Raw genomic sequence first — 8,190 nt, 5'->3', positions numbered from 1 at the left:
AAGATGGCACACTTCATCCCTAAAAAAGGGACCCCATCTGCCCCTAAGACAGATGAGATGTTTATAAACATTGTCAGACTGCAGGATCTACTGTACCTACCACTCTCACAACCAATAGAGGAGTACATTTTACTTCCAACTTCTAGAGAGAATTGTGCAAAACCCTTTCTGTCGAAATGAAATTCAGCAGTGCTTATAAACCAATGGTTTATCGAAAAGTACACACCAGTGGTTGGAGCAGTATCTTCGCTGTTTCACGACTCATCTACAAGACTAGTTAAACTTTTTACGACTTGCAGAATTCAATTTCAACAACACCATCAGTTCAACAACTAAAAGAACCCCATTCTATGCCAACTATGGATTTCATCCAACCTTCCAATTTCTTCCTCCCTCCTCCTCTAACTGTCCAGCTGTTACTGATACACTGACTACTATTTAAGATGGCTTAAAGTGTCAGTAAACGTTAAAAATAATGTTATATAATTCTGCACATAGTACAGAATTATATAACATTATATTAGCCAAACATTATAAAACATAATATACCCTATTAATTTTTTTTAAAAAAACGCTGTTTTACAGACCCGCTCTCTGTACTCTGCTGAGCGGGTCTGTTATATTTACTCAGCGCATCGGGCCAGCTGTATAGTCACAGCCCGACCGCGCCATAAGACTAAGTGCAGCTTGCTCCTGCTCTGTCTGACAGCAGGAGCGAGCTGCACTTAGTCTTATGGCGCGGTCGGGCCGGGCTGTGACTATACAGCTGGCCCGATGTGCAGAGTAAATATAACAGACCCGCTCAGCAGAGTACAGAGAGCGGGTCTGTAAAACAGTGTTTTTAAAAAAAAAATTAATAGGGTATATTATGTTTTATAAAGTTTGGCTAATATAGACCTAGATTTGGAGTTTGGCGTTAGCCGTGAAAACCAGCGTTAGAGGCTCCTAACGCTGGTTTTAGGCTACCGCCGGTATTTGGAGTCACTCAAAATAGGGTCTAACGCTCACTTTTCATCCGTGACTTTTCCATACCGCAGATCCCCTTACGTCAATTGCGTATCCTATCTTTTCAATGGGATCTTTCTAACTCCGGTATTTAGAGTCGTTTCTGAAGTGAGCGTTAGACATCTAACGACAAAACTCCAGCCGCAGGAAAAAAGTCAGTAGTTAAGAGCTTTCTGGGCTAACACCGGTTCATAAAGCTCTTAACTACTGTGCTCTAAAGTACACTAACACCCATAAACTACCTATGTACCCCTAAACCGAGGTCCCCCCACATCGCCGACACTCGAATAATTTTTTTAACCCCTAATCTGCCGACCACCACCTACGTTATACTTATGTACCCCTAATCTGCTGCCCCTAACACCGCCGACCCCTGTATTATATTTATTAACCCCTAATCTTCCCCCCACAACGTCGCCGCCAGCTACCTACAATAATTAACCCTTAATCTGCCGACCGCAAAGCGCCGCCACCTACATTATAGCTATGTACCCCTAATCTGCTGCCCCTAACACCGCCGACCCCTATATTGTATTTATTAACCCCTAATCTGCCCCCCTCAACGTCGCCTCCACCTGCCTACACTTATTAACCCCTAATCTGCCGAGCGGACCGCACCGCTACTATAATAAAGTTATTAACCCCTAATTCGCCTCACTAACCCTATAATAAATAGTATTAACCCCTAATCTGCCCTTCCTAACATTGCCGACACCTAACTTCAATTATTAACCCCTAATCTGCCGACCGGAGCTCACCGCTATTCTAATAAATGTATTAACCCCTAAAGCTAAGTCTAACCCTAACACTAACACCCCCCTAAGTTAAATATAATTTAAATCTAACGAAATTAATTAACTCTTATTAAATAAATTATTCCTATTTAAAGCTAAATACTTACCTGTAAAATAAACCCTAATATAGCTACAATATAAATTATAATTATATTGTAGCTATTTTAGGATTAATATTTATTTTACAGGCAACTTTGTAATTATTTTAACCAGGTAAAATAGCTATTAAATAGTTAAGAACTATTTAATAGTTACCTAGTTAAAATAATAACAAAATTACCTGTAAAATAAATCCTAACCTAAATTACAATTAAACCTAACACTACACTATCATTAAATTAATTAAATAAAATACCTACAATTACCTACAATTAACCTAACACTACACTATCAATAAATTAATTAAATACAATTCCTACAAATAAATACAATTAAATAAACTAGCTAAAGTACAAAAAATAAAAAAAAAATAAGTTACAAAAAATAAAAAAATATTTACAAACATAAGAAAAATATTACAACAATTTTAAACTAATTACATCTACTCTAAGCCCCCTAATAAAATAACAAAGACCCCCAAAATATCAAAATGCCCTACCCTATTCTAAATTACTACATTTCAAAGCTCTTTTACATTACCAGCCCTGAACAGGTCCCTTTGCGGGGCATGCCCCAAGAAATTCAGCTCTTTTGCCTGTAAAAAAAAACATACAATACCAACCCACCACCCACATACCCCTAATCTAACCCAAACCCCCCTTAAATAAACCTAACACTAAGCCCCTGAAGATCTTCCTACCTTGTCTTCACCCTACCAGGTTCACCGATCCATCCTGAAGAGCTCCTCCGATGTCCTAATCCAAGCCCAAGCGGGGGGCTGAAGAGGTCCATGATCCGGCTGAAGTCTTCATCCAAGCGGGAGCTGAAGAGGTCCATGATCCGGATGAAGTCTTCTATCAACGGCATCTTCAATCTTCTTTCTTCCGGATCCATCTTGCAGACCTCCGACGCGGAACATCCTCTTCTCCCGACGCCTACTAGCCGAATGACGGTTCCTTTAAGGGACGTCATCCAAGATGGCGTCCCTCGAATTCCGATTGGCTGATAGGATTCTATCAGCCAATCGGAATTAAGGTAGGAATATTCTGATTGGCTGATGGAATCAGCCAATCAGAATAAAGATCAATCCGATTGGCTGATCCAATCAGCCAATCAGATTGAGCTCGCATTCTATTAGCTGATTGGAACAGCCAATAGAATGCAAGCTCAATCTGATTGGCTGATCAAATCAGCCAATCGGATTGAACTTGATTCTGATTGGCTGATTCCATCAGCCAATCAGAATATTCCTACCTTAATTCCGATTGGCTGATAGAATCCTATCAGCCAATCGGAATTCGAGGGACGCCATCTTGGATGACGTCCCTTAAAGGAACCGTCATTCGGCTAGTAGGCGTCGGGAGAAGAGGATGTTCCGCGTCGGAGGTCTGCAAGATGGATCCGGAAGAAAGAAGATTGAAGATGCCGTTGATAGAAGACTTCATCCGGATCATGGACCTCTTCAGCTCCCGTTTGGATGAAGACTTCAGCCGGATCATGGACCTCTTCAGCTCCCGCTTGGATGAAGACTTCAGCCGGATCATGGACCTCTTCAGCACCCCTCTTGGGCTTGGATTAGGACATCGGAGGAGCTCTTCAGGACGGATCAGTGAACCTGGTAGGGTGAAGACAAGGTAGGAAGATCTTCAGGGGCTTAGTGTTAGGTTTATTTAAGGGGGGTTTGGGTTAGATTAGGGGTATGTGGGTGGTGGGTTGTAATGTTGGGGGGGGTATTGTATGTTTTTTTTTACAGGCAAAAGAGCTGAATTTCTTGGGGCATGCCCCGCAAAGGGCCCTGTTCAGGGCTGGTAAGGTAAAAGAGCTTTGAAATGTAGTAATTTAGAATAGGGTAGGGCATTTTGTTATTTTAGGGGTCTTTGTTATTTTATTAGGGGGCTTAGAGTAGGTGTAATTAGTTTAAAATTGTTGCAATATTTTTCTAATGTTTGTAAATATTTTTTTATTTTTTGTAACTTAGTTCTTTTTTATTTTTTGTACTTTAGCTAGTTTATTTAATTGTATTTATTTGTAGGAATTGTATTTAATTAATTTATTGATAGTGTAGTGTTAGGTTAATTGTAGGTAATTGTAGGTAGTTTATTTAATTAATTTATTGATAGTGTAGTGTTAGGTTTAATTGTAACTTAGGTTAGGATTTATTTTACAGTTAATTTTGTAATTATTTTAACTATTTTAGCTATTAAATAGTTCTTAACTATTTAATAGCTATTGTACCTGGTTAAAATAAATACAAAATTACCTGTAAAATAAATATAAATCCTAAAATAGCTATAATATAATTATAATTTATATTGTAGCTATATTAGGATTTATTTTACAGGTAAGTATTTATCTTTAAATAGGAATAATTTATTTAATAAGAGTTAATTAATTTCGTTAGATGTAAATTATATTTAACTTAGGGGGGTGTTAGTGTTAGGGTTAGACTTAGCTTTAGGTGTTAATACATTTATTAGAATAGCGGTGAGCTCCGGTCGGCAGATTAGGGGTTAATAATTGAAGTTAGGTGTCGGCGATGTTAGGGAGGGCAGATTAGGGGTTAATACTATTTATTTTAGGGTTAGTGAGGCGGATTAGGGGTTAATAAGTGTAGGCAGGTGGAGGCGACGTTGTGGGGGGGCAGATTAGGGGTTAATAAATATAATATAGGGGTCGGCGATGTTAGGGCAGCAGATTAGGGGTACATAGGGATAATGTAAGTAGCGGCGGTTTACGGAGCGGCAGATTAGGGGTTAAAAATAATATACAGGGGTCAGCGATAGCGGGGGCGGCAGATTAGGGGTTAATAAGTGTAAGGTTAGGGGTGTTTAGACTCGGGGTACATGTTAGAGTGTTAGGTGCAGACGAAGGAAGTGTTTCCCCATAGCAAACAATGGGGCTGCGTTAGGAGCTGAACGCGGCTTTTTTGCAGGTGTTAGGTTTTTTATCAGCTCAAACAGCCCCATTGTTTCCTATGGGAGAATCATGCACGAGCACGTTTTTGAGGCTGGCCGCTTGCGTAAGCAACTCTGGTATCGAGAGTTGAAGCTGCGTTAAAAATGCTCTACGCTCCTTTTTTGGAGCCTAACGCAGCCTTTATGTGGACTCTCAATACCAGAGTTATTTTTATGGTGCGGCCAGAAAAAAGCCGGAGTTAGTTTTTCGGGTCGTTACCGACAAAACTCCAAATCTAGCCGATAATGTTATATAATTCTGCACTATGTGCAGAATTATATAACATTATTTTTAAGGTTTACTGTCCCTTTAAATATTCTACATTTTAATATCAAAGCAGCCCAGCTCCAGCATAAACATTACTATGACTTACGCAAATGTGCTCCGCCTAACTACAAGGTTGGGGATCAAGTATGGCTATACACAAAGAACTTAAAATTGAATACACCCTTGAAGAAATTAAGTTCTCTTTACATTGAACCTTTCAAGATTATAAAGATCATTAATGATCAACTCCAACTGCGGCCAACTTATCTTATACATTCTTCCTTTCTATGTAAGCCATTCAATGAAAATAATTTCCCAAATTGTGTATCTCCTCCACCTCCTCTGACTTATTGATGAACAGGAACAATTTGAAGAAGCACCGATTCGCGATTCCAGAATTTGCCGTCATCAACTCCAATACATTGTCAAATGGAATTATTTATGAGAAAAGACAATGACTCTTGGATTGCTGCTTCAGATCTCAATGCTCTTCATCTGTTGAAGAAGTTTCATTTGACTCATCCTAGTAAGCCCAGAGGGCCTCCTTAAGGGGGGGGAAGGGTACTGTCTTATATTTTCCTCTGCCCCTTTAACATCCACTATTCCTCTGCCCCTTTAACCTGGATTCATCTTAAATTTTGCACACCACCTGTCCAATCAATAAGTAGCAGCTGCACCATCCATCATTGCTTGGTTATTGAATAGCTCTCTGACATTACTTCTGGATCTCTCTGAGACTCTGTGACTGTTATTCCTATCCTCAAGCTTCGGATGCCACACACATGCTGGAAGTATCTCTGTGCAAGTACTAATTGTTTTTTAAAGTGTTTGTGCAAACTCTAAAGGTAATATCATTACTTGTTTACTCCTGATTGTGTCTCTCACTTTTGCCTGTGCTCACAGCTTATTAACTGTCCATCCCCTGTATACACTCAATGTGTAACATACATAGTACATAGTAACATACATAGTAGATGAGGTTGAAAAAAGACCAAAGTCCATCGAGTTCAACCTATACAAATAAAAAAGCTCCAGTTAAGCTTAAATAATCCCACTAAAAGGTGACCCATTAAATACTAGCAATCATATCCATGAATTTTGTTTATAGACAGAAATGTATCCAAATAATTTTTAAATGTATCTAGGGTATTGGCATTCACTACCTCCTTTGGTAATGAGTTCCACACTTTTATTGCTCTTACAGTGAAAAAACGTTTCCGTTGCAGGAGATTAAATCTCCTTTCCTCCAACCTTAAATTGTGACCTCTGGTCACAAACAATTTTCTTGGAATAAGCAGAGTTTATGCCATCTCTGTATATGGGCCTTGAATATATTAATATAAAGTAATCATGTCACCTCTTAAGTGCCTTTTTTCTAAAGAAAACAGACCCAGTTTGGCTAGCCTCTCCTCATAGGTTAAATTCTCCAATCCCCTTATTAGCTTTGTGGCCCTTCTCTGAACTTTTTCTAGTTCTGCAATATCTTTTTTTGCGATTGGTCCCCAGAACTGCACTCCATACTCAAGGTGAGGTCTTACCAGGGCTTTATATAGTGACAGAATTATGCTTTCCTCCCTTGAGTCAATGCCTCTTTTAATACATGCTAGTATCTTATTAGCCTTTGATGCTGCTGCCCTGCATTGTGCACCCATCTTTAGCTTGTTGTCTATTACTACCCCCAAATCACTTTCCTCCTGTGTTTGGCTTGTCCCATTTAAATAATACGTTGCCTGCTTATTTTTACTTCCAAAATGTAGAACCCTGCATTTTCCGGTATTAAGTCTCATTTTCCATTTACCTGCCCATTTTTTCAGGTCCCTTTGGAACGAAAGTTCATCCTGCTCTGACCTAATGACCTTACTTAATTTAGTATCATCTGCAAAAATAAAGATGTCGCTATTTAATCCTAGCTCCAAGTCATTTATAAAAATATTAAAAAGAATAGGGCCCAGCACTGATCCCTGGGGTACTCCACTAATTACCTTTGTCCAATCTGAGTATGATCCATTTACTACTTCTCATTGCTCCCCATCTTTTATCCAGTTATTAATCCACAAACTAACATTTTCAGCTATTCCCAGTCCCTTAATGTTGTGCATTAATCTCTCATGTGGCACTGTATCAAACACCTTTGCAAAATCTAAGTATATCACATCAACTGATTCCCCTTTATCTATATTTTTACTTACTTCCTCATAGAATCTAATTAGATTAGTTTGACATGATCTATTTCTCATAAAACCATGCTGATTAGAACTCATAATCTTGTTTACACGCATATGCTCATCAATATAATCCTTTATAATCCCTTCAAATATCTTCCCCACTATTGATGTCAGACTAACTGGTCTATAGCTTCCTGGATCATCCCTACTTCCCTTTTTGAAGAGTGGCACCACATCAGCTTTACGCCAATCCTTGGGTACCATGCCTGAGGATAATGAGTCTTGAAAAATTAAGAGTAGAGGTTTGTCTATAACAGTGCTAAGTTCCCTTAACACCCTTGGGTGTATTCCATCTGGGCCTGGAGTTTTATTTACCTTAATATTATCCAATTTGTTCCTGATATCCTCTATGCATAACCCAAATAATGGTATGGGCTGGCATGTTCTATTTTGTTCCAAAGTATCATCCAATGGTTCCTCTCGTGTATACTGAAGAAAAAAACTGGTTTAGTATCTCAGCCTTCTCCCTGTCACTGTTAATCATGCTACCCTCCCCGTATTTTAATGTACCTATATTGTCTTTCTTAGATTTTTTGCTATTTATGTACTTAAAGAACCTTTTAGGGTTAGATTTAGAATCCTTTGCAATTCATTTTTCATTTTCAATTTTGGCTAATTTGATTGATTTTTGCATGCTTTGTTACATTCCTTTTAAATATAGAATTTTGAGTCTGTACTATTTTCTTTGAATAATTTAAATGCCCTACATTTTTTCCTAATTTCTCTTAACACATTTATATTCAGCCACATTGGCTTAGATTTTTTATTTTTATTTTTATAACCATATGGTATTTGTTGATATGTATATTTATTTAACAAAGTTTTAAATGTTATCTATTTATCCT

This window comes from Bombina bombina, chromosome 7 (assembly GCF_027579735.1).
Source record: "Bombina bombina isolate aBomBom1 chromosome 7, aBomBom1.pri, whole genome shotgun sequence".
In the NCBI taxonomy this organism is placed as follows: Eukaryota; Metazoa; Chordata; class Amphibia; order Anura; family Bombinatoridae; genus Bombina; species Bombina bombina.
Note: the sequence above shows the minus strand (reverse complement) of the source record.